Below are 24,839 nucleotides of genomic sequence, written 5' to 3' on the forward strand. Positions count from 1 at the left end.
TACAAGCCTGCAGAGTTCTAACCTATGATACCGACCCACTTATTGTTTACGCAGTTTCCCGTTTCTTATTTGGTATGTGGCGGAGAAGGTTGAGTTTTACCAATACAAAGTAATGGCTTATGAGCTTCTACCTTTTATCAATTGATCATGATAACTCATTGTTTAATAATTCCTTTTAACAAATATTTGTTTATTTATGATCTTATCTTTGTACTTGTATATATTTTATTGCACTTTTATGGTCTTGTGACCGAAATAAAGTTATCAATGATGATGATGAACCAGTCCTCTCATGGACAAAGCTCATATATGAACCTGTCCTCTCATGGACAAAGCTCATATATGAACCTGTCCTCTCATGGACAGAGCTCATATATGAACCAGTCCTAAGTGGGATGGGTATTCCCAGACGTGGGACCCGTGCTCACTACGCCACTGGAGTCAAGCTATCCTGGCTGATGACGGCTGATAGCCAGAAACCGGTCCAGGGATGCTTGATTCCGGTCCAGGGAAGACATGGCTTGGCAGTTCGGGCTGGACTGTTCCCATGAGGCACAGGGTCAAGACTGATTTGCATATGGCCATGTCTAAACTGGGGTGGTGTAGTGGGCAAAAGAACGATGGATTTAACCCAGATCTCTTGACTGGGGGAGAATGTATGCATTGTCAGCATTCCGTCCATCATTTGTTTGTTGTAACAGAGCTCATATATGAACCAGTCCTCTCATGGACAAAGCTCATATATGAACCTGTCCTCTCATGGACGGAGCTCATATATGAACCAGTCCTCTCATGGACAAAGCTCATATATGAACCAGTCCTCTCATGGACAAAGCTCATATATGAACCTGTCCTTTCATGGACAGAGCTCATATATGAACCAGTCCTCTCATGGACAGAGCTCATATATGAACCAGTCCTCTCATGGACGGAGCTCATGTATGACTTTCCCAGCTGCCGGGCAGTAAGCCGAAGCTGTCACAGCTGCCTGTGCCTCTGCTCGCCCAGACCTGGGCCCCCTAAGCCTGTGACCTATGTTCAGCAGCTCCAAGCTGCCATCGTGCGTGTCAGGACATATATGAACCTGTATTCTCATGGACAGAGCTCATGTATGACACCTGTCCTCTCATGGACAGAGCTAACATATGAACCTACCTTGCCCTCTCATGGACAGCTCATGTATGAATCTATAGTTGCATGGAAAGAGCTCATGTATGATCCTGTTCTCTGATGGACAGAGCTCACGTCTGAATCTAACCTGCCCTCTCATGGACAAAGCTCATATATGAACCTGGCCTCTCATCGAGAGCTCGTGTATGAACCTGCCCTCTCATCGAGAGCTCGTGTATGAACCTGCACTCTCACGGACAGCTCATGTATAAACCTGTCCTCTAATTGACAGAGCTCATATATGAACCTGCCCTCTCATGGACAGAGATCATGTTTGTACCTGTCCTCTCATGGGCAGAGCTCATGTATGAAACTGCCCTCCCATGGACAGAGCTCATGTAAGAACCTGCTCTCCCATAGACAGAGCTCACATATGAACCTAACCTGCTCTGTCATGGGCAGCTCATGTATGAACCTGCCCTCTCATGGACAAAGATCATATATGAACCTGTCTTCTCATGAACAGCTCATGTATGAACCTCCCCTCTCATGGACAGAGATCATGTATAAACCTGCCCTCTCATGGACAGATGCAAAAAAACAGTTGATGGACAGAATGCAGAACAATGTCATACATTCACCCCAGTACAGAGATCTGGGCCTAAATCAATAGTTTTTTTGCTCACCATGCCATTCCAATTGAACCCAGCCATATGCAAATCAGTCTTGACCCTGCATCCAATGGGAACAGTCCAGCCCGAACTGCCAGGCCAGGTCCTCCCTGGACTGGAAACAAACATCATAGGACCCGTTTCGGGGTTTCTCCCCTCTTCAGCCAGGATAGCTTGATTCCAGTGGCATGGAGAGCACGGGACCCACGTCTGGGCATACCCTTCCCACTCGGGTCGACAAATGCAAAAAAACAGTTGATGGACAGAATGCACACCAATGTCATACATTCACCCCAGTACAGAGATCTGGGACTAAGTCCATCGTTTTTTTGCTCACCATGCCATTCCAGTTTGAACCCAGCCATATGCAAATCAGTCTTGACCCTGTGCCGAAACCGGTCATAGGAAGCTTGTTTCCGGTCCAGGGAGGACCTGGCTTGGCAGTTCGGGCTGGACTGTTCCCATGAGGCACAGGGTCAAGACTGATTTGCATATGGCCAGGTCTAAACTGGGGTGGCATGGTGAGCAACAGAATGATGGAATTAACTCAGATCTCTTGACTGGGGGAGAATGTTTTGATTTGTTCTGCATTCCGTCCATCAATTGTGTGTCTTTTGCCATCTCATGGACAGACATCATATATGAACCTACCCTCTCATGGACAGCGCTCATGTATGTTATGTTATGTTAATTGGATTTGTTGAGCGCAGCGGCTACCCTGGGGTGTCCTGGCGCTATGTACTGCCTATCTGTAACGGAGAGAACGTCGTTGGGTAAACAAACAGGTCTTCAGTCCCTTTCTAAAAAAGAGGAGGTCTGTAGCATTCCTCAAATGGAACGGCAGGTCATTCCAAGCCTTGGATGTGCAAGTAATAAAGCTCCTACCTCCCCAGCTGTTTTTTTTTAAGTGGGGATTTGGAAATGTTTTGCTCCAGTGGACCGGAGGGTCCTACCGGGAACAAACCACTGGAACTTATTCTTCAAGTGGTCAGGGCCTGTTCCATTAAGGGCCTTAAAGGCTGCACATAAGGCCTTAAAGCGTACCCTTTGCTTCACCGGAAGCCAATGTAGCCTGGTTCTTTTTTCACCGAGACAAATTTGGGAATACCTGACAGCAGCTTGGCTGCTGCATTTTGAGCTATCTGAAGCCTATTGATCTGTTGTTTGGGGCATTAAGATAGATACTATTGCAGTAGTCCAGCCGTGATATTACAAGTACCGTGACCACTGTCCGGAAATTTCCTTCTGAGAGGTAAGGTTTAATTTTCCTTAGGATATGTAATATCAGGAAACATGCGGATACCTCGGCACTTATGTGAACACTAAATGTCAGTTTGCTGTCAAATATTACCCCCAAATTCTTCGCTTTCAAAGTCGGGTAAGGGCAATTGCCCAAATCTACTGGCCACCAGTCGGGTGTCCATACATGGGGATTATTTCCAAATACAATGATCTCAGATTTGTTGGAATTTAATTTTAAACAGTTCGATGCCATCCATCCTGCTATCTCCTTCATACAGTCATGAAACCGCACTTCCGTTTCTTTTTCCTCACCATTGTTGAAGGATAACACTATTTGAGTGTCATTCACATGCAAGGTTAGTTGGAAGCCGTAAGATCTTATTAGGCCCGCCAACGATATCATATAAACATTGAAAAGCGTTGGGCTCAGTGAGAACCCCTGGGGGACCCCACAAGGAAGGCAGAGCTAATGGGATTTGTTATTATCCAAGTCGACAGTTTGTGTTCTGTCGGAAAGAAAAGACTGGATGTATGAACCTGTCTTCTCATGGACAGAGCCCACGTATGAACCTAACTTGTCCTCTCATGGACAGTGCATGAATATACCTGTCCTCTCATAAAAAGAGCTCGCATATGAACGTAACTTGTCCTCTCATGGACAGCTCATGTAAGAATCTGTCCTCTCATGGACAGAGCTCACGTATGAATCTAACCTTCCCTGTCATCGAGAGCTCATGTCTGAACATGCCCTGTCATGGATAAATATCATGTATGAACCTAACCTGCCTTCTCATGGACAAAGCACATGTATGAACCTAACCTGCCTTCTCATGGACAAAGCTCATGTATGAACCTAACCTGCCCTCTCATGGGCAGCTCATGTATGAACCTGCCCTCTCATGGACAGAGCTCATGTATGAACTTGTCCTCTCATGGACAGAGCTCATGTGCGAACCTAACCTGTCCTCTCATGAACAGCTCATGTATGAACATGCCTTCTCATGGACAAAGATCATGTAGGAACCTGCCGTCTCATGGACAAAGATCATGTAGGCACCTGCCCTCTCATAGACAGACCGCATGTATGAACCTGTCCTCTCATGGACAGAGCTCATGTATGAACCTCTCCTCGCATGGACAGAGCTCATGTATGCACCTAACCAGTCCTCTCATGGACAGTGCTCATGTATTCACCTGTCCTCTCATGAACAGAGCTCATTGACTTCTCATGGACACAGCTCATGTATGAACCTGCCCTCTCATAGACAGCTCATGTATGAACCTGCCCTCTCATGGACAGAGGTCATGTATTAACCTGTCCACTCATGGACAGAGCTCACACATAAACCTAACCTGCCCTCTAATGGGCAGCTCATGTATTTACCTGCCCTCTCGGGGACAGAGATTATGTATGAACCTGCCATCTCATGGACAGAGCTCACCTATGAACCTAACTTGTCATCTGTTGGACAGGCCACACGAAGGGCTTGCTCCCTCCCCGCACGACAGGGCCCGAGCTCCGGACCACCAGGCATAACCCACGAAAAGCACCTGTACCCCGTCTCCCGACGGATCTTCTGCCCTCGGACCTCTACTCATCACGGGGCCCAGCCCCACCGGCTCCCCCGGCCGGTTCAAGCCGCCATCTTGGGCCCTGCACCACGAGGCCGCGTGGCCTCGCCCCGACCCTAACCCCGGGCCTGGCCGGCCCCGACATCCCGGCACCACCATCCACCCAGGAGGTGAGCGGACCACTTGGCAGGTCAATGGGAGAACGAAGTGTCAAGAGCTCTTTCCCCGCCAGGTGCCGATCGCCTCCAGCTCCCCCAGGCGCTGGCTCCACCCCCTGCTGGGTGTCTGGACACCTTCATCCCGGGCCCTCCGACCTCCAAGTGCGAGGGTCCGGACATCAAAGGGCGCCTGCCCTATAACTGGGGCAACTCCGGAGCAGGAAGGCAGTTGTATCCTGGAGTCGAGAGACACCGAGAGAACTCAGCCTTGACGGACTACTGGCGCTGCCGTAGCCCGCTCTTGTGAACCATCGTCCTGCCTGCTGGCGCTGCCGCGGCCTTCTGCAACATCCATCCTCGTCGGGACCTGCTGGCGCTGCCGCGGCCCGTTGTAACGACCATCCTCACCGGGACCTGCTGGCGCTGCCGCGGACCGTACATTGACCATCTTTCCGGGACCTGCTGGCGCTGCCGCGGACCGTGTACCGACCATCTCGACCGGGACCTGCTGGCGCTGCAGCGGCCCGTACCAACTAAACCACCAAGCTCGAGGATTGTGAGCTAGTCATCATCTCATCCGAACTACCTGACTGGTAAACAGACTGTCCCGCTACCCCTTACCCTGCATTGAGAGACTTGAATCGAGGGGACCCCTGAGTCCAGACCTCCTTGTACCATTCAACCGTACCTTAAGAAGTGCTTATAAAGAACACTGAACCTTATCCGTGTGTGGTATCTGTCTGTGGGGGGGGGGGGGGAAGTTACTTGTCTGTACGATCGCTGGAGACGGCTCTCCCCGGAGACCTCTCCTCCTGACCCCGGCCGACCCTCCCGGTCCGTCTACCCTTTCTAACATTGGTGGCCAGCGGCGCGATCCGAATCAACGCGTAATCGTACAGAGAGTAGCTCACCCCACGACAAAAACACGATGTCAGCCAAAGATAGCAGCTCCACCGAGAAATTCCAAATGGATAAGTTAGAAGAATACAACCACCGCGAACTGAGACAATTCTGCATAGAACTTGGCATTGCTACCACCGGCCTGAGTACCAAGGATGATCTAAAGCACGCCCTAGAGTCGTGGACAGAAACTGGGGTCGCCGGACCCTCCGACCAAAGCAGAGGGGAACGCCACGGCTCCCGAGGAGCGGGGAACGGGCCTCTCGCAGGAGGAGATCCGAGAAAGAGAAAGAACCAGATTGCACGAGTTGGAAATGGCACGACTCAAGATGGATGGGGAACTCAAGTTAGCTGAACAGAAACTCAACCTCGAGCATATGCGGCTCCGAGAAGAACGAGAAGAGAAGCAGAGACAGAGAGAGCTGGAGGAGAAAAAAATAACGCTCGAGCACGAGCGCCAACTAGCGGAGATAGAACTTCGGAAACAGAATAAAGAACTGGGGGTGCCTGAGCGACCACACACCCAGGGGCCAATCGAGAAAAAAGTCCACATCCCCAAGGATGTTGTCCGCGAGTATGTCCGAGAAGACGACATACAACAGTGGTTTAAAGCCTACGAGATCGCCATGACCTCCCACCGGATCGACCGGAGTGATTGGGGAGCCGGACTTTGGGGGAGGTTTATCAACGAGGGTCGCGATGCCCTACTGCAGCTCCCAGATCACCAAATGTCGTCCTACGACCACATGAAGGCTGCCCTCCTCACCCGCTACGGCCTCACACCCGAGATGTACCGCCAGAGGTTCAGAGATTGCACCCGGATCCCAGGTACAACTTGGGTAGAATACGTGAACTATTTCAGCCGTGCCTTCGAGGGTTGGATCAAGGGGAGCCATGTCACCACCTACGAACAACTCTTTAACCTTATGGTATGGGAACACCTGTCGAACAACTGTTTCGTCGAGCTCAGGCAGCACCTCCTCGACAGTAAGCTGACTGACCCCCGGCAGCTCGCCGCCGAAGCTGACCGATGGGAAAGCACCCGAGTGGGCCGGAGGGGGCCACACGAACAGAACAGAAGCAACCAAGGCCAGCACCGTCCTCGGGGAGGAGGAGGGGGCCAGGGGCGAGGGAGAGACGCCTTGCCGGCAACACCCGTGGCCAGCACCCCGCCTCCGGCCGGCCGGGGCAACCCCCCGTGGCGTCCTGGGTTCCGAGCCAACATCACGTGCCACCGATGCCAGCGAGTCGGCCACTACGCCAATGACCCGAGCTGCCCGCAGAACCAAACACCCAAGCCCCGCCAGGTAGCTGCCGCCGCCCTGGGGGAAGAGCGATTATCGGAGGAACCAGAAGGGTATGAGCCGGCCCAGCAAGAGTGGGAACCGGCCGCCATGGTCCTGGCGTGCTTAGGGGGAAGAGACATGGTCCCGCGGGCTCCCCTACCCGCTAACACCAGGAAATACGGTCAGTGGGTGACCATTAATGGACAGCGAGCCGAGGCCTTGCGTGACACAGGCGCCAGTGTGACGGCCGTCCGCTGTCACCTGGTGAAGCCCGAGCAGATCCTGCCGAACATTCTCTGCCCCGTCCGCTCGGCAGACAACTCTGAGAGTATGTGTCAAATGGCCTGCGTCCCATTCGAATGGGGAGGGGTCTCCGGCCTGTTGAAGGTGACGGTCCGGGACGATGCCCCCGTGGACTGCCTCCTGGGGAATGACCTCGAGAGTTCCCCGTGGGCCACCGTTGAGAGAAGAGAGCACCTGGGGATGCTGGGCCTCCCGGACTGGGCCTGCATAACCACCCGGTCCATGGCCGCCCGTGCCGTCCCCCGATCAGAAGAACCGGAATGGCCAGCACCTCCGCCCCCGGTCGCCCCAGTAGAAGACAACGACGAGGCCAGCCTCCCGGACCCGACGACCGAAGGGGACGCGCAACCCCAGGACCTTCCTGACCTGGCTCAGTGGCGTCAAGAAGGGGGGCCCACCCAAGAACAGTTCCGCCAGGAACAAAAGACCTGTCCCTCCCTCGAGGGACTCCGCCAACAAGCCAGCGCCCAGAACGCAGGGGACTCCACCGGAACTCACTGGGTCTACTGGGATAACGACCTGCTATACAGCGAGCAAAGAATCGCCGAGCTGGGGGCCGGTCGAGTACTGGTGGTACCTCTCCGCTTCAGAGACTTTCTGCTCAACCTGGCCCACGATGTCCCCCTGGCTGGACACCTGGGCCAGGACAAAACGTACAGCCGCCTAGTGACCCACTTTTTCTGGCCGAAAATGAGGAACGACGTCCTGAACCACTGCCGATCTTGCCCCACATGCCAAGCCAGCGGGAAGAGTGGTCGGAAGCTGAAAGCCCCTCTGCAACCCTTCCCTGTGGTCACCACCCCGTTCGAGAGGGTGGGGATAGACATTGTGGGGCCTCTGGACCCCCGCACGGCACAAGGACACAGGTTCATCTTAGTACTGGTGGACCATGCCACCCGCTACCCCGAGGCGGTGCCCCTACGGACCGTGACAGCTCCGGTGGTTGGCCGGGCCCTAATGGGGATCTTCTCCCGGGTAGGCTTCCCCCGAGAAGTCGTCAGCGACCGAGGCACGAACTTTATATCCAAATACATGAAGTCCCTCTGGCAACAATGCGGGGTCACCTACAGATTCACGACCCCCTATCACCCCCAAGGGAACGGACTAGTGGAGCGTTTTAACCGCACTCTCAAGGGGATGATTGGGGGATTGGAAGAGCCCCTCCGTCGCCAGTGGGATGTACTACTCCCGTGCCTCCTCTTCGCCTACCGAGAAGTTCCCCAGAAGTCCCTCGGTTTTAGCCCTTTCGAACTCCTGTACGTGCACCCTGTGCGAGGGCCCCTCAGCCTAGTAAAAGAAGGTTGGGAGATGGCCCCCCTAAAGACCCCTCCAGACGTCTTCAAATACATCCTGGCCCTACGCAATCAGACCCGGCGCTTCAGAGAGATGGCCAAGGCGAACCTCGAGGCCAGCCAGGAGGACATGAAGAGGTGGTATGATCACAATGCCTCCTCCGTCGAGTTCGAGCCTGGACAACAAGTATGGGTGATGTCCCCCACCGAACCATGTGCCTTGCAAGATAAGTGGACGGGGCCCTTCAAAGTGGTCGAGCGCAAAAGCCCCGTCACTTACCTCATCGACCTGGGGACCTCCCGGAACCCCCTTCGGGTCCTCCACACCAACCGACTCAAACCACACTTTGTGCGCTCAGAACTCAGCCTCCTGATGGCTACGGACAGTGGGGCAGAGGAAGACTCCGAACCCCTCCCGGATCTTCTGAAGACTCAGGAGAATGACGGCTCCGTGGACGGGGTCCGGCTCTCTGACGCCCTCACTTCGGAGCAACGCCAGGGCTGCCGGAACCTCCTGCTGCAGTTCGCTACCCTGTTCTTCCTCACCCCCGGGGTCACCCCTTGGTGTTTGCACGACGTGGACACCGGGGACAGTCCCCCTGTCCGACACCGGGCCTACCGCGTACCAGATCGGGTACGGGCCTGCATACAGGAGGAAGTGGCCAAGATGCTCACAATCGGGGTCATCGAGCCCTCGGACAGTCCCTGGGCCAGTCCGGTTGTATTGGTTCCCAAAGCCGCTGCCCCCGGCACCGCACCTGAACTGAGATTCTGCGTCGACTACCGGGGCTTGAACGCTGTCACCCGGACCGACGCTCATCCGATCCCCCGAGCAGACGAGCTGATTGACCGGCTGGGGGCCGCCCGCTACCTCAGTATCTTCGACCTAACAGCGGGCTACTGGCAGATCGGCCTCACACCCAGGGCTCAGGAACGGTCAGCCTTCTCTACCCCCGATGGCCACTACCAATTCAAGGTCATGCCCTTCGGCATGAAAAATGCCCCCGCCACGTTTCAACGCCTCGTGAACCAGGTCTTGGCGGGGCTCGAAGAGTTCAGCGCTGCCTACCTGGACGATATCGCTGTATACAGCCGCCACTGGCCCGACCACCTCCGTCACCTCCAAGAGGTCCTACAGGCCCTCCAGCGGGCCGGCCTCACAATTAAGGCCGGCAAGTGCCAAATTGGCCAAGGGTCTGTGACCTACCTTGGGCACCAAGTGGGAAGCGGGCTGGTGGCCCCGCTACAACTTAAGATTGCTGCCATCCAGTCCTGGCAGCCCCCCGTCACCCAGACCGAGGTCCGAGCCTTCTTGGGGCTCACCGGCTACTACCGGCGGTTCGTGAAGGACTACGGCAGCATCGTGGGGCCCCTCACGGGTCTCACGTCCAAGAACCAACCGAAGCGGATTAACTGGACCCCCGATTGTCAAGCGGCCTTCGAGAAGCTGAAGGCCGCCCTGTGCACCGCCCCTGTGCTCCAGGCCCCCGATTACAGTCGGGAATTTGTGGTACAGACCGACGCCTCCGACCACGGCATCGGAGCCGTCCTTTCTCAGTTAAACCCCGAAGGTCATGACCAGCCGGTGGCCTTCATCAGTCGACGTCTCCTGGCCCGAGAACAGCGCTGGAGCACCATCGAGAGGGAGGCCTTCGCAGTGGTGTGGGCCCTCAAAAAGCTCCGGCCCTATCTCTTCGGTACCCACTTCCGGGTACAAACCGACCATCGACCCCTGCAGTGGCTGATGCGGATGCGGGGGGAGAACCCAAAACTCTTGCGCTGGTCCATTTCCCTGCAGGGAATGGACTTCACTGTGGAGCACCGACCAGGCCAAGACCACGCCAACGCGGATGGCCTGTCCCGCTTTTTCCGTCTCGACGAAGAGAGTCCCCAAGGAGATGGGTGACTCTCCCCGCCTTCAGCTGGGGGGGACGCATGTTGGACAGGCCACACGAAGGGCTTGCTCCCTCCCCGCACGACAGGGCCCGAGCTCCGGACCACCAGGCATAACCCACGAAAAGCACCTGTACCCCGTCTCCCGACGGATCTTCTGCCCTCGGACCTCTACTCATCACGGGGCCCAGCCCCACCGGCTCCCCCGGCCGGTTCAAGCCGCCATCTTGGGCCCTGCACCACGAGGCCGCGTGGCCTCGCCCCGACCCTAACCCCGGGCCTGGCCGGCCCCGACATCCCGGCACCACCATCCACCCAGGAGGTGAGCGGACCACTTGGCAGGTCAATGGGAGAACGAAGTGTCAAGAGCTCTTTCCCCGCCAGGTGCCGATCGCCTCCAGCTCCCCCAGGCGCTGGCTCCACCCCCTGCTGGGTGTCTGGACACCTTCATCCCGGGCCCTCCGACCTCCAAGTGCGAGGGTCCGGACATCAAAGGGCGCCTGCCCTATAACTGGGGCAACTCCGGAGCAGGAAGGCAGTTGTATCCTGGAGTCGAGAGACACCGAGAGAACTCAGCCTTGACGGACTACTGGCGCTGCCGTAGCCCGCTCTTGTGAACCATCGTCCTGCCTGCTGGCGCTGCCGCGGCCTTCTGCAACATCCATCCTCGTCGGGACCTGCTGGCGCTGCCGCGGCCCGTTGTAACGACCATCCTCACCGGGACCTGCTGGCGCTGCCGCGGACCGTACATTGACCATCTTTCCGGGACCTGCTGGCGCTGCCGCGGACCGTGTACCGACCATCTCGACCGGGACCTGCTGGCGCTGCAGCGGCCCGTACCAACTAAACCACCAAGCTCGAGGATTGTGAGCTAGTCATCATCTCATCCGAACTACCTGACTGGTAAACAGACTGTCCCGCTACCCCTTACCCTGCATTGAGAGACTTGAATCGAGGGGACCCCTGAGTCCAGACCTCCTTGTACCATTCAACCGTACCTTAAGAAGTGCTTATAAAGAACACTGAACCTTATCCGTGTGTGGTATCTGTCTGTGGGGGGGGGGGAAGTTACTTGTCTGTACGATCGCTGGAGACGGCTCTCCCCGGAGACCTCTCCTCCTGACCCCGGCCGACCCTCCCGGTCCGTCTACCCTTTCTAACATCATCTCATGGACAAAGCTCATATATGAACCTGTCCTCTCATGGACAGAGCACACGGATGAACCTAACCTGCCCTCTTATGGACAGAGATCATGTATGAAGCTGTCCTCTCATGGACAGAGCTCACGTATGAACCTAACCTGCCCTCTTATGGACAGAGACCATGTATGAACTTGTCCTCTCATGGACAGCTCATGTATGAACCTGCCCTCTCATGGACACCTCATGTATGAACCTGCCCTCTCATGGACACCTCATGTATGTACCTTCCCTCTCATGGACAGAGATCATGTTTGTGCCTGTCCGCTCATGGGAAGAGCTCATATATGAACCTTCCTTCTCATGGACAGAGATCATGTATGAACCTGTCCTCTCATGGACAGAGCTCAGATATGAACCTGGCCTGTCATAGACAGAGCTCTCATATGAACCTGCCCTCTCATGGACAGAGCTCATATATGAACCTGCCCTCTCATTGACAGAGCTCATGTATGAACCTGTCCTCTCATCGAGAGCTAATGTATGAACCTGTCCTGTCGTAAACGCAGCTCATCTATGAACCTGCCCTCTCATGGACAGCTCATGTATGAACCTGCCCTCTCATTGACAAAGCTCAAATATGAACCTGCCCTCTCATGGACAGAGATCATGTTTGTACCTGTCCTCTCATGGGCAGAGCTCATGTATGAACCTGCCATTTCATGGACAGAGATTATGTATGTACCTGCCCTCTCATGGACAGAGCTCACATATGAACCTAACCTGCTCTGTCGTAGGCAGCTCATGTATGAACCTGCCCTCTCAAGGACAAATATCATGTTTGAACCTGTCCTCTCAAGGGCATAACTCATGTTTGAACCTGCCCTTTCATGCAAAGAGCTCTTGTATGAACCTGCCCTCTCATGGACAGAGATCATATATAAACCTGTCCTCTCATAGACATAGCTCATATATGAACCTGTCTTCCCATGGACAGAGCTCATGTATGAACCTGTCCTCTCATGGACAGAGCTCACGTATGAACCTAACCATCAGTGCCCTCAGCATATGGAGGGCTGCGCTGTGAGTGAGAGTGGGCACCATCAGTGCCCCCAGCATATGGAAGGCTGCACTGTCAGTGAAAGGGGGCACCATCAGTGCCCTCAGCATATGGAGGGCTGCACTGTCAGTGAGAGGGGGCACCATCAGTGCACTCAGCATATGGAAGGCTGCACTGTCAGTGAGAGGGGGCACCATCAGTGCCCCCAGCATATGGAGGGCTGCGCTGTCAGTGAGAGGGGGCACCATCAGTGCCCTCAGCATATGGAGAGCTGCACTGTCAGTAAGAGAGGGCAGCACCAGTTCCCTCAGCATATGGAGGGCTGCACTGTCAGTGAGAGGGGGCACCATCAGTGCCCTCAGCATATGGAGGGCTGCACTGTCAGTAAGAGGGGGCAGCACCAGTGCCCTCAGCATATGGAGGGCTGCACTGTCAGTAAGAGGGGGCAGCACCAGTGCCCTCAGCATATGGAGGGCTGCACTGTCAGTAAGAGGGGGCAGCACCAGTGCCCTCAGCATATGGAGGGCTGCACTGTCAGTAAGAGGGGGCAGCACCAGTGCCCTCAGCATATGGAGGGCTGCACTGTCAGTGAGAGGGGGCACCATCAGTGCCCTCAGCATATGGAGGGCTGCGCTGTCAGTAAGAGGGGGCACCACCAGTGCCCTCAGCATATGGAGGGCTGCACTGTCAGTAAGAGGGGCCAGCACCAGTGCCCTCAGCATATGGAGGGCTGCACTGTCAGTAAGAGGGGGCAGCACCAGTGCCCTCAGCATATGGAGGGCTGCACTGTCAGTGAGAGGGGGCACCATCAGTGCCCTCAGCATATGGAGGGCTGCGCTGTCAGTAAGAGGGGGCACCACCAGTGCCCTCAGCATATGGAGGGCTGCACTGTCAGTAAGAGGGGGCAGCACCAGTGCCCTCAGCATATGGAGGGCTGCACTGTCAGTAAGAGGGGGCAGCACCAGTGCCCTCAGAATATATGGAGGGCTGTACTGCCAGTGAGAGGGGGCACCATCAGTGTCCTCAGCATATGGAAGGCTGCGCTGCCAGTGAGTGGGGGCACCATCACTGCCCTCAGCATATGGAGGGCTGCACTGTCAGTAAGAGGGGGCACCACCAGTGCCCTCAGACTATGCAGGGCTGCACTGTCAGTAAGAGGGGGCAGCACCAGTGCCCTCAGAATATGGAGGGCTGCACTGCCAGTGAGAGGGGGCACCATCAGTGCCCTCAGCATATGGAGGGCTGCGCTGTCAGTGAGAGGGGGCACCATCAGTGCCCTCAGCATATGGAGGGTTGCACTGTCAGTAAGAGGGGGCAGCACCAGTGCCCTCAGCATATGGAGGGCTGCACTGTCAGTAATAGGGGGCAGCACCAGTGCACTCAGCATATGGAGGGTTGCACTGTCAGTAAGAGGGGGCAGCACCAGTGCCCTCAGCATATGGAGGGCTGCACTGCCAGTGAGAGGGGGCACCATCAGTGCCCTCAGAATATGGAGGGCTGCGCTGTCAGTGAGAGTGGGCACCATCAGTGCCCCCAGCATATGGAGGGCTGCACTGTCAGTGAGAGGGGGCACCATCAGTGCCCTCAGCATATGGAGGGCTGCACTGTCAGTAAGAGGGGGCAGCACCAGTGCCCTCAGAATATGGAGGACTGCACTGCCAGTGAGAGGGGGCACCATCAGTGCCCTCAGCATATGGAGGGCTACGCTGTCAGTGAGAGGGGGCACCATCAGTGCCCTCAGCATATGGAGGGCTGCACTGTCAGTAAGAGGGGGCAGCACCAGTGCTCTCAGCATATGGAGGGCTGCACTGTCAGTAATAGGGGGCAGCACCAGTGCCCTCAGCATATGGAGGGTTGCACTGTCAGTAAGAGGGGGCACCACCAGTGCCCTCAGCATATGGAGGGCTGCACTGCCAGTGAGAGGGGGCAACATCAGTGCCCTCAGCATATGGAGGGCTGCACTGTCAGTAAGAGGGGGCAGCACCAGTGCCCTCAGCATATGGAGGGCTGCGCTGTCAGTGAGAGGGGGCACCATCAGTGCCCTCTGAATATGGAGGGCTGTGCTGTCAGTGAAAGGGGGCACCATCAGTGCCCTCAGCATATGGAGGGCTGCGCTGTCAGTAAGAGGGGGCAGCATCAGTGCCCTCAGAATATGGAGGGCTGCACTGCCAGTGAGAGGGGGCACCATCAGTGCCCTCAGAATATGGAGGGCTGCGCTGCCAGTGAGAGGGGGCACCATCAGTGCCCTCAGCATATGGAGGGCTGCACTGCCAGTGAGAGGTGGCACCACCAGTGCCCTCAGACTATGCAGGGCTGCACTGTCAGTAAGAGGGGGCAGCACCAGTGCCCTCAGAATATGGAGGGCTGCACTGTCAGTAAGAGGGGGCAGCACCAGTGCCCTCAGAATATGGAGGGCTGCACTGTCAGTGAGAGGGGGCACCATCAGTGCCCTCAGCATATGGAGGGCTGCACTGTCAGTGAGAGGGGGCAGCACCAGTGCCCTCAGCATATGGAGGGCTGCACTGTCAGTAATAGGGGGCAGCACCAGTGAGCCGGAACTTGTAGATACAGCGCATTCATGCCCTTTTATTTTGATGCACGGCAGCGCAGCGGGAAGGCTTGCTGTCTGCAGTGCGTCACAATATAGTAAATGAGGTCCTGTTGTGGTTTGCAGAGCCCTGGTATGGTGTACACACAAAAGTGTCTATAGACCTGGTGAGAACCGCAGAGACAGGCCATATGTATCAAAGAAATGCCATGCAATTTCCAAATAGCTATTTTGTAAAAATCGCTATTAGATAATCACAAAATGAGATGTACGTACAAGTGTATTCCATTAACAGCCATTTCTAGAAAATAGTGAATGCAATTAGAGAAATTGATATTTTGGAAATTGCATTTTGGATGCAGAATGATGTCAGACCAGGAAGTTCAGAAATACAGGTTGTGGCCACAACCGAGAAACCTACGAAGGTGCTGGAAGGAAGGAGTGCTCTTGTCTCTCTACTTTTTACAACAATCGGTTTACCTCTGACACCATTGATCACACATTGTTTTATCAGCTAGTCTATTTAATGACTGCGATTAGAAACGATTTTTTCACTTGCCTAATCAATTTAGACTGAACGAACACTACTTCATCTCGCGTTGCACATTTTAAATACAAAATACAGTGACAAATAATTACATTTGTACAGTGACTTCATGGCATATCAAAAATAACATTGCAATGAATTTGAAAACAATCAGAAAGTAAATTTTTAGTGTGAAACAATCAGAAAGTCAATTTTTAGTGTGACATTAATCGTTTGTCCGATATGGATTGTCTTTAAGAACTTTGGCTGGTTGGCTCCTATAGTTCTTGCTATAATTGCGGTCCTGGGCAGAGTCAAGTTCAAAGCTAAGTGGATTTAAACGAGCAAACTTTATTGATTTAATGTGTATGCTCGGGTGGGCGTTGTTTTAAATTCGTCTCCCCCACTGGTATTTATGATCTCTGCTTTTTTGCCAACGCGTTTCGACCTTTGACATTGGGGACCTATATCATATTTGTAAGGTCGTCTTCAGGGCTGGTGTGTGGTTGGGATCGGACGTCTATCCCTGCAAGGACAAAAAATATGTCTGTTTTAATTTTAATGCGCAGTAGGGGTGTTGTGGAAGCAATGGTTTTGTGTTAACTTACGCTCATTTACGGGTGTGGAGACTTTTCTTCTTTATCTGGAATAAATGAATGCATTGTAAGTGTGGTGGCACTCTTGGTTATCTGATAATTATTTAGTGTATATCATAGTGCGTATCCTACCTTGCCGTTCTGTTTGTGGACTGCCGGCTCGCGGGGTTGGTTTGTATTTTCAGGTCTGACTGGTTTCTCTCTAGGGGACGAGAAATAAAAAAGTTGCTGACTTCTACCTGGTGCTGGTGCTATTGCCGTGGAGCATTGGTATAGCTGTGGTTGATTAATCGCTGCCTCCTTTCTGTGATTCTTTCTACGCTGATGCGGCTGACCTCGTATTTGGGTCCATTTGTTTTACCATAGCATAATGCTATTTATGCGAAGCTTTCGATGGTTATGCGTGCCTTCAAGGCGATATTTGCGCTTTCGATGCTTAATTGAACTGCTTGCATATCGTTTAAATCGCCCGCATTTAGAGAAGTTTTATCCCGTCTCCGGTGGTTTTTTGGCGTTCCGGCTTGGCGCGTCTTCCTTAATAGTGTTTGAATATCCCTAATTCGTGCTTGCTAGTTCATACCTTTATTAATGTTGAGTTTCTTCTTGACTTGCTGGAGACTGCGTCGTTGCTTTCGCGTCCTCGGCTGTTCTCACGTTTCCGGCATTTTCAAAGTGCTTGGAAAACGTTCTTTGCGATTGGTTGATTTATATCGAGGTTCCGGCGTGGTTGCGTTAGACGTAGTCATAGTTACGAAGTTGTTGTTACAAAAGAATTTTTTTTTGAATAAAACTTTATTTTTCGGCTGCAAGTTCTAGACTCGTTGTGCTTTTGAGAGGGAGAAACATTCCTAGTTTCAGTTGAACTTTCTTTTTAATGTCCTTATTTGGTTTCTCTTTTTCTCCTCTGATGTCTTGTGCCACACTTGAATCGGTATATTCAATATTCTCTTCGGTTGTTTTTACCCTTCTTGGAGGTCAGAGACGTGTTTGATTTTTGATTTTTTCTTCTTGTTTTTCAGCTGTCCTTTTGTCAACTATGTTCGACGAGAATCTGGTCTCTTTAGTCTCAAACATGCTTTACCTTTTAATGTCACACTAAAAATTGACTTTCTGATTGTTTCACACTAAAAATTGACTTTCTGATTGTTTTCAAATTCATTGCAATGTTATTTTTGATATGCCATGAAGTCACTGTACAAATGTAAATATTTGTCACTGTATTTTGTATTTAAAATGTGCAACGCGAGATGAAGTAGTGTTCGTTCAGTCTAAAGGCCTCTCACTGATGTTTTAATACAAGACCCTAAACATCTGGATTCCTACTCAAGCTCTCAACTGCTCAAATGTCAGGCAATGGAGCCATGGCCGTCACCCATCACCCACAGACACAATTTCCTGTCTGTGCCATTCCCGATAGTGGGCATTCCAGGCAGGACTGCCAGAGCAGCGAGACAGGATGATGGCACCTGTACTGGATGGCATGGCACTGGTCCAGGATGCTGGCGTCTGTGAAAGGGAACCTGATCAGTGCGATACAGATAATAATCCCTTCCTTCCATCCCAAGGCTTTCCATTCCGTGATTCAATCGTTCATAGGCACAGGCTGGAGGTAGGTTGCATTAATGTGCACGAGTGATCGGCCATTGAGGATTTGCATTTCTAAAGATCGGCCAGAGGGATATTTATTTTTGTAGCAGTCGGTTGCTGAAAATGTCTTTTAGTGCACTTTTTAATTGTTGCAAATTATGCTGCAAAATGGCCATTACTGCCTCAAATTGATGTAATTTGGCCCCATTATCGCGAGTTGGCCTCTGCCTACTCAGGTCTCGTGACACGTGGAACTGCGGTCTGTGGGCGAGCAGTGGGCATGGCCAGGAGGATGGCCTACAGGCAGCTTGTCAATAGAAGCGATTTCTATTCCCTTCTGACGGACTCGAAAACTCTCAAAAGAGTGCATTTGCTCTTTGGAAATGTATTCTTCAAAACGTTCCAAGGTGCCACGGTTGTGCCCCCGGTGCACTAGAAACTCCCTAACGTTCCTATTAGATCATTTAATGGGATCGTTGGGAATCCAGTGGCATATTTTTGAAAATGGACATTTAACACAAAATAAGCGTTCGTGGCAAATCATCATGGGAGGCCCACTTACAAACTCACAAAGACTCGACACCTGTCAAACCTTTCGAAGTCTGTACATTTATTTTCATTACACATTTATTACATGTATTACTTTTTCTGTAGATATTTTATTTTCGCCAGTTTCACATTTTGAAGTACCTGCCTTCGTGCACCGACGTGTATCATTTGCCCAATTGTTTAATAAACCATTCATAAGATCAGTTTTCCGCGCCAATTATTGCTAAAACGTGCTGCTAACATTGCTGAGCTTGTATTCTCTAGTATGAGCTCCACTGCAAAGATGCGCAGCCACGGAGTGCATACTCCTGCTGTGCACTCACCATAGTTGCTGTTGCACCGGTGCTGTGTCTGTGCTGCATTCCATCCGTGCTCAGTCAGTCCCATGCTTCTACAGCGATGGGGTGCCGGACTGCCGGTGCGTGCCCTGTCCTTGCACAAGGTTTCAACTTTAAAGCCTAGAATCAGTCTAGAGTATGGCCGGTCAGGAGGCCTGCCAGGAATCAGGATGCCGCCAAGCACTCGAGCGAGTTGCGAGTGAGGGCAAACTATTCTTTAATAAAACTCTTTTGGATGCGCTGGAGTTGATTACTCCAGCCAAGGGGTGTGTGACGCGACGCCTCAGAAAATCGGACGGAGCGTTATTTTACAGATCATGATTTGATTTTAGTAACTCAACGCAGACGCATACTATACATAACTGTTTGTTTGTACCCTGATGGGAGTTAGGGAAGGCCTCTGCTTGCCTATCCTTTAGACAACGCCCGGGGTGACTCGCAGCAGTTTGTTGACTGTGAGACGATGGTGACCATACCTGAGAAAGTGAAACCAAACTGTGGGAACCTAATTCGTGCGTGGCTGCGTGCCATGTTTGGACAAATCAGTGAGTATCACTCATACCAGATCCGATTAATAGGATGTGATTCAGATTCACTGAATGCCAGACCAGTGCCGGGCTAGTAGTAGCCGCCGCGTGGCGCCCTTAGCGGTACACTGACTTATGTGACTGGAGGATATCTCGATAGGGCCTGCCAGCGCCGCTGTACTGGCCTGCCGGGCTTAAGTTAAAAGCCACTGGCAGGCCCTATCGAGATATCCTCCAGTCACATAAGTCAGTGTACCGCTAAGGGCGCCACGCGGCGGCTACTACTAGCCCGGCACTGGTCTGGCATTCAGTGAATCTGAATCACATCCTATTAATCGGATCTGGTATGAGTGATATCTTATGGAGCCGCCGGAGGCAAGCTGTCTGCCTGCCTCCCACCACGTCGGTGATCTGACAACCGGACTGTCACGCCACCACGCTCCCAAAAAAAACAGCGTTGGTTGTGGCACACCAGGCACAGCATATTATTGGAATTGCAATGGCATCGCTAGTTAGTTGGCTTAGTGAGCTATGCCTACTAGTAGTATTAAGTGAGTTAGTTTATTCCTTAACTTCTTACCGTTACTTGGTGGGCCGGCCGGCACTGCCTTTAATAACTGAGTGATTACGATTAGGCGGCCTGGTGCTTGCTACCACCAAACAGTACTGTACTGCTGGCTGATCGATGCCTGCACAGCACAGGCTGCGCTGCCCTCAATGTCATCGTCGGTCGGTCGGGTCGGGACGATGACGATGACTCGTGGTGTGCTGCGGTGGTTAAGCTGGGGCGTGGCAATGTAAAAAAAATCTGCGCATGCACGCTACCACGCGCACAGCCCCAACCCCCATCAGAACCAAATAGATCAGTGTCAGTACGTGTGTCCTGTGATTAAACAAAGAGGACTAGCTTAAGTTGACCAAAGTGTTACAGTACTCAAATTAGTTCTGTCACGGGCACCTTGTTGGTGTATTCATGAAGCCCTCACCCACCAACCTAGTTGGTGGCATGCTTCATCATCGGGCCCACCCAGTAACACCTAGTATGTCCCGGGTGTGCTACGACGCCTGATTACAGTGGAGCTGGTATATTGCTGAGAGTGCAGTGAGGTTGGGTGAGTTGTAATTTAAAACGGCTTGGTGGTGGTCCCAGTACCCAAGGGTAAATTACATTTCAATAACTGGGCCGTCACCAGCGGTTAAAAGTAAGGCTACAGGACGCGTGAGGGTGGCGAGTTACTGCCCCCTGCGTCCTTCAGATGGTCGACATGTTTCAGCCAGTGCCTTAGAGTGTTCTGGCTTTCCTCAGGACCGTTTTTTTAAAAAGGTGTGGTGAAATAAAACAGACTTAGTGTTGTGGTACAGACTATGTGATACACTCACTAAGGCGTTTTTCTATATGTGAGACGGGGATTCCCTTCTCATGCATATCTGTACAAACAAACATTAAGAACAAGGACAAAACATTTACAGAGAGAGTCAGTAGTCAATTTAGACATATGGTCAACAATGCTTAGGTGGCCGGATCTATAGTGCAAGGTGAGAGGACTATAGTCGGCTAGGTGTGATGGTACTGGTGGTGCCATCAGAGTGAAAATACGCGACTAATTAGGAGCGTGGTGTGGCTAAAACACGGAAATCACACTGAAAGGAGTTGACTTAGTGTGGCAGGGCGCAAGAAAATTGTTCTTACGCTTTGGGTTATTAGCCAAGGCTTCCTGGAGGGAAGCGGTAAGGGGATGACCCTATGCGAGAAAAATAGATGTAGGGGTTAGGGACCTGTGAGGAAAGAAGCACTTACCCAGTTTGTTGTTTGGAGGCTTGTCAGGTTTGTCATACTCACAGATTTTCTGGTCAGTGCCTGCCTTGTACCTGTTGTCCCGCCGTCGTCCTCCGGTAGAATGAGCCTGTCGGCGTGTGGGCTTTTTATACCATGGTTAACAAGGTAATGATGCGTGTGTCCTGCCTGCCCGCCCACCTGCAAGTGGCAACAGTGCAACACTGACTGAATTTGAACTAAGGCCGCCATGATCAACATATTATTATTATTAATTTATATGAATCTTCTCTTGGGCTCAACCTCTGGGCAGGTAAAGTGACTAAGAAGTCTCACAGCCACCCGCAACACTGTTAACCGCCGTCAGTTACTCGTGAGACATGAAAAACACGCTGCGAGTACAGTAAGGTAAATTTGATAAAACATCAAGATGTGAAGTGTGTAGCAGATGGGTCAACCCGGCCCTGATAATTAAGTGCCGGTGCTAAGTACCGGAAGCACCGGCACAAATTAAGCACTGGAGGTATGGTTCCAAGGTGTTTGATACCAAACATGATATGTTTCTATGCAGCCGTTTGAGATAAACAGTAGAAACCTCTTACAGGACCTATATTATTTTTACAAAGACCTATACAGGTTCTCTCCTGCCAACAAAGATCTGTGGTTAAAGACACATAAGATACAAAGTTATTTTTACAATCATTTTATTTTTTTCACTTTTTTCAATTTTATGAATTCATCTTCGATAATGACATCAAATACTTTATATACAATGGACATATGTTGCAATTAGACCATCAAAGACAAATGTCTTATTCAAAAATGTAACTACCCCCACCAATTTAAACACAAAAAGAAAGAAAAATTTCTCATCATACTCACTACTCCAAACATACATCAGTCATCCTCATACTGTTAAAATAGCAAAAACATTCAAAAATTGTATAAGGTCCAATGAAATCAAATGGAGAGAGAACAAGCACTTTAATGATTGTTTCTGATGGTATTGAGTCTCCTGGGACCTTTCCCTCTATCGTGATGGTAGTATTTAAGGTCTTGGCCTACGCGCGTTTCGGTGGAGAACCACCTTCCTCAGGACCAACAATAAGAGGGAATAAGCCCTTAAAATGAAGGGGGGTATCTGTAGAGAATAAATACAAAAATTTAATTTTTAGGCAGGAAGAAACATCTTTAATAATGCATTAGACTTCATATCTCCCAGATGGATCACCAGTTCACATTGGTCGTGTCACCAATAAGATGTTAAAAACACCCAACGTGTTGAGAAGAGTGAAACAAGTGTGTCTTAAGTATAGAGAAAAGAAGAGAAAACCTACAACCGTGTACAGAGATGGAATTAAGTCATAGTAGGTCTGAGAAAAGATAGAAAGCTAATATTCTATAAGTGCCTGAGTAGGCTACCTGAAGTGGATACAACCAGTTATTTCAGCTGAGCATGCTGGTCGTTTTGATAGTGTCAAAAACACTTATATTTATCCGGTTCCCACTGAGGTCAGTCTATTTCTAAATGGTAAGGCAATATATTAGTGAGAGACCTCTCATTTAGGTTCACAAACGTATTTAGGCTAGAGATCACAAAAGCAATCTTACCCTGTTATATTTGTATGGGTAAAAGCATGTACTGGTCAGTCTACAATTAATAAGAGCATCAGCCTCTGTCAAATTCCAATGGGGTGGGATGATGGGCTGTGTGTAGAGTGATTCGATATCACAATAGCTAGGCAAAAAGAAGAGAAAACATCTAGTGAGTTCATCGATATTAATGTCAAAGACTAAACACACAGGTAGTTTTTAAAGAGAGTAGTGGTATGAACCTATATTGTCGCTCACTGAATAGAGTAATAATAATGTGACATCGAGATTAACAGAATTTAGAAAAAGGTTCCAAACAAACCTATTTACATACCAGCCATCATCAACATTGTCTAAACAGGCGGCCAGGCCACACTGAAAATCTGCGAGGCTGGACTCGCTCCGACAGATAGAGTTTAATTAGCGAACAGGATATCGTTTTGATGGAACAATATTTGGTAAAACAATGGTGACACGCAGTCAAGCTGCATAATATGAAGCGGTAGTCTTATAATTATATAACAGTCACCTTTTTTTCCTCACAAACATACGACCAAATGCAAACGGTCGAAAAACAAATGCGACACTGCAAAGAGGTGGTCTAGAAGCAGTGATGAGGCCCCTGTATTATTGCATAAACTGTGTAGCCAAGAGAGTGTTTAGAAATTTGGAGAACGATAACTACGTAAATAAAAACAGACGCTAGTTTAGCCATAAAGTAAGATACTACTTCCTTTTGAAAACTTTCTCAATGAAGGCTAAACAAGGATTGACAACAAACTCCTCTCAGAGGGTGGCTACAAGGCTAGTTGAAGCAGTATGTCAACAAGATACACGCATCGCAATCAAAACCTCAACGAGTGTGAAAATGTGAAGTTTGAAGCGTGAGAAGCAATGACTGTGTGCGCAAGTCAGACGTTAACTTAACCATAAAGTAAATACCTGCTTCTATGTACAGTGCTTACTCTACGGAGACTAAGAATTCCACACAGAGGACAGCTGCCTCGGGTCTTACCTGCTTAGAGCAGTCTGTCAGCAAAGTACACGCATCGCAGTCGGAAACCTCAGCAAGAGTTCTGACGAAGCGTGCTACCAACGATTTTTTAATCTGAAAGTATATGGTGATTGGCTAACAAGAACTCACGGGAATTCAAGGAAGAACGTGTATGCGAGTACTGCGATCTATTAGAAGTAGATGAAAACAAGAGCGCCATATTTGAATATAGAACGCTCCCTAAACATTTAATAATAATAAGTAACAAGTATATCAGCGTATCATATACGTTTTAAGGACTATGACAAATCAACAGTCTATATTAATATAAAAGAGCGCCACCTTAGGTGGAAAATATTCTTGTTGTCAACAACGATTTTTTATATTTGAAACACTAGTACCCTGATATATCATAATTGGTTGTGAGTTGGGAGAAAACAATGTTGTTCCTCGTAACAAAATAAAAAGATTTGCAACGATAGCGCATTGTGGCTGTCTACAGATAATCTTACGAAGTCTCCCAAGACCTAACTATTCAAAGTGACTCCTTAAATCAATGTCTATCGATTCCGCCGCCATATTGAAATGACCGGCAATGGGTTACCGTGCTAAAGAAATGGTATAATCAAATAATGAAGCCTGGTAGATTTTGTTCTTCGTAACAAGCCATAAAATTTGCAACGTTAGTGCGTTATGAGTGTGTACAGATAATCTTGCAAGGTCTCGCAAGACCTGTCTATTCAAAATAACTCCTTAAGTCAATGTCTCTCAGTTACGCCGCCATATTGAAATGACCGGCAATGAGCTGCAGTGCTGAGGAAATAGTATTTTCAGAAGATAAGGCCTGGTAGATGTGTAATACAATGGATGGACACAGTATCCTAACAGACAATTGCTAATGGTATCCTTCTAAGAGAAATCCATAGGATTGCCTACTCCAAGCTCATAGGCTAAATCAGCTAAACTAAGAATACATGTGGGTAATGGATATGTCTTATAGTAGATGCATGTAACGGAGACATGTAAGATGTTTTATCAAAAGATTATGTAACTAACCACACGATTTCTTCATTGAGTCCACGCCGGACTGTGTCCAAATGAAAAATCCAAAAGGATTCTCTATCTTTTCTCACTTTATCAGTGTCCCGTCCTACCTTAGGGATGATTTTCTCCAAGATAA

This window comes from Triturus cristatus, chromosome 3_1, assembly GCF_964204655.1.
Source record: "Triturus cristatus chromosome 3_1, aTriCri1.1, whole genome shotgun sequence".
Taxonomy (NCBI): Eukaryota; Metazoa; Chordata; class Amphibia; order Caudata; family Salamandridae; genus Triturus; species Triturus cristatus.